The 3333-nt window shown below is 40.0% G+C and overlaps 1 protein-coding gene across 2 annotated transcripts in view; it reads left to right on the plus strand.

Annotated features, from left to right (window-relative positions):
• MFN2 (mitofusin 2) overlaps positions 1-2834 on the plus strand; it is a 12753-nt gene extending 9919 nt beyond the window's left edge. For both annotated transcript variants that reach the window (XM_009325225.1, XM_009325226.1), the window contains exon 18: positions 1-2834. This exon is cut by the window's left edge and continues 178 nt beyond it. The gene's annotated coding sequence lies outside the window, so the exon portion shown is untranslated.
• The last annotated feature ends 499 nt before the right edge of the window (positions 2835-3333 follow it).

Below are 3333 nucleotides of genomic sequence, written 5' to 3' on the forward strand. Positions count from 1 at the left end.
CCTATTTTTCTGTTTCCAGTTGCTGTGTTAACAATAGGATTCTGGTTACCCGTTTTGTGTCCCACCTCTAAACACTAGCTGTTTATAACTCTTCTTTTTCCTTCTTGTGAGACCAGGCTACTTCAGAAGGAATGTGTGCTTCATACATTTACAGGGGGCTTTTTAAAGCAAAATCAAGTACCGTAACAAATTTAAAACAAACAAATGTTTATCAGGTTAAAAGTTATTCTGACACATCTTTATGGAGTCATTCATTTTACTACATGAAGATAGAACTTTTGTCTTCTAAGCCCCAAGTTTATGTATGTGTGACAAGCAGCTGTTTGTCTAAACGCAGATCCCATGCACACAGACGTAATGGTGGTTTCACAATGCATTTATAGCCCATGCAGGCCCATCTCCTAGGTTAATATTCCGTTATAGAACATGACAGAGAATCACCGTGTCCCTTCATAGAAAGGTTTATTACTGTCAGTATGTTTAAACCTATGAACAAAACCCAGTTCTCTTCCAGAGCAAGAGGGACTAAGATTTTGCTTTGGTAAGCTTATTGTCTTTGGAGTTAGTTTCTTCCTCTTAAGAGCTCTTTAATAATGCAGTCTGGCCCATTTCCCATCACGGACAAATAGTTTGCAAAGACATAACTAGCTCCTGTGAAGGAGGTAGCGCTGATAATTTGGCAGCTTGTTGAGGAAGAAAAATAGGAAAGAAAAGCCAGTTGACAGAATGTAACGAACTGCATTATAAGATAAGTTGATGAACGTGGGGGATTTTTTTGGAAATGCACAGCTGTGTTTCTGGAAACAGGCCTTCGGAATTCCATTACCACTATTTGGCCACAAGAACAGCATGTGGATTACGAGCTGTAAGAGATTTTGCTTCATGTAGAGTTCCCATGCAGTAATATGATTTGATGTTTCTCTTCTGTTAGAAGCATGAGAACGAGCTGGCAAGTGCAGCTCCTCTGGGGCTGGGGGGAGACCTGTCCCTTGTATTTCAAGCCAGGGCAAGAATGGGTTAAGGCAACTTATTTTTTTAAAGATGTTCTTTATTTGCAAATAGATGAAATTAATCTTTGAGTTTTGCCCTGAAGCAATTTTGAATTTGGAGTATAAGATTTGGGAATTGTAAGGGCTTGAGTCTCTTCCTGTTGGAATTGATAGAGGAGAAATTCCCACCGATTTCAGTAGTACCAGGATTAGGTTCCTATGTTGCAGAGTTTCTTTTCACTTGGTGGGTCAGTATTTTGCCATGTGTATAACCTTGCTGTTCCCCACAAAATGTCTGAGGAATCCAGAATCAGATCCTGTAGTTCTGAGGTTAGCAACAACCTGAACCTGTTCAGCATCAAACTTTAGAGAATATGGGCTATCTTTGAGCAGGTCCCAGCTGAATTCAGAATTACTAAGAGTGTTTCTTTTTTTCTTATTGGGAAAGAGACTTTTCACTTGAAAATTATATCAGCTGGCCTTAGGATTTCTTGTTGATGCTCAGGTGTGAATATATGTGCCTGTGACAAGTCCCCTGTTTCATGTGTCACAAAAGTTCGAGAAGGAAGCTGCCTGATACTTGAGGGAGTAAAAATAATGAAATGTCAGTGAGTATTTTAAGCTGTTCTAGGATTTGCAGTAAGACTTGAAGTATCTTGATCATGTAGGAGCTGGCAGTGAGACTCTTGTTATGTCCCTGGAATGCAGGAAGCAAACAAACCTTTCGCTTCCAGTAGACAGCTTTGAATCCAACCCAAACTGAAAAGCCATTTTCATCAGAGGGCTTCATTGGCCTTGGTCGGTTTCCTCAGGCAACCACCAGCGTGTACATAGGGCTTGGATCAAACCTGAGAATGAGTAAGAAAGAAATTTGAGTCCTTGCCTCTGGAAATGTGTCCTCTAGGCTTGTGGTGAAGGACACCGGAGTAAGTGGAATCATCCACTATTACTCTGCTGCAGGTATTATGTGAATAAATTCGGATATCTAGTCTCTGAAGCTATCACATACACCTTTATAATAGGCTAAGTGCTATGTTACTGAGTTAAAATAAAATATAAATATATCCCTAATACACGAGGAAATTGTCGATTCCAGGTAGAGGGAGATGATGATGTACTACTGCTCAGCAGCTCTAGGCTACCTGAAATGCTGACCTTGTTTTTGAAGACATGTGCTGTTAGCATCTCTTCAGCAGGCCTTTAGGGAAAATCTGATAAATGATCTGATCTTTAAGCCAGTGTCTGATCTGTAAAGGGAAAAGAGATTGATGGGTTCTTAGAATCTGGTGTCTTGTCAATCTGTGTTTCTGGCACTGTTCAGATTTTGGTGACGTAGGCATTCTCGCTGTAGTGCTGAAACCTAACCTATAGAACGGGGGAAAGAACCACCTGAATTTTTTTAAGAAGCAAAACTGCGAACATGGGAGAGCAGAATTTTTAAGTATACATATAACCCTTGTCCCTAGAGGCCCAAGTGATCGAGAATCAAGCTTTTAACAGAAAGGCCTATGAGCTGGATTCCTCTTAAACAAAATACAGCTGTACTTCTTTAATTCAGAGTGGTGGAGGAATGAACACTATCATCATCAAGGAGGCTGTTCCCTTCTGCTTTTCATACAGAATGATAAACTAATCCTTAGGACAGGTGATTCCAAAAACAGTCTTCCCCAAACTCTCATTAAAGAAGGTCAGCTAAATGCACTTTACCTTATTGCTGCTACTTATTTTTCTCATTGTGTTATGTTGACGGAGCTCTTTGAAATACTCTTACCAGTGAGTTTTCTCTCTGCTGTATTTAAGGTGATAAATTTGCATGAATTATTCCTGTATCAATGCTGTAAACAATGGAAACCAAAATAAAAATGAATTGGAAAAATATTTCTCCTGATGTGTTCTGCGTGTCGTGATACAAAGCCTTCAATTGTAAGTATATATTCAGATGATGATATGTTACTGTGTTGTAGTAAATTGCACGTTTGACAATAGTGACCTTTTATCTGCGTTCTTACTATGAAAATTAACAAGGAGACCACTGGTACTGAACTATCTGATAGAAGGTTTGAGAGATTCCTTCTTAAGTTAATACTAAAAATGTCGGTCTTGAATCAGTGATTTCTTGAGAATATTGTGGGAAGTAATGGTCAGCAAATACCGCTTCGGTTAATAGACTGAAATTGCGGTGAATCAGTTGATAGATTACACTGTGTGTTAGGAGAGGAGAGGCGGATTTCCAGTGATAGATTTCCAGAACGGACCCCTTTTAGCTTCTGGGGGAGCCGGGGGTACGTGGTCCCTTCGGACAACGAGCCGTGGCGATTTAACGAACCCCAAAGGAGGAAGCGTG

The sequence above is a fragment of the Pygoscelis adeliae genome, unplaced genomic scaffold (assembly GCF_000699105.1).
Source record: "Pygoscelis adeliae isolate BGI_AS28 unplaced genomic scaffold, ASM69910v1 Scaffold36, whole genome shotgun sequence".
Taxonomy (NCBI): Eukaryota; Metazoa; Chordata; class Aves; order Sphenisciformes; family Spheniscidae; genus Pygoscelis; species Pygoscelis adeliae.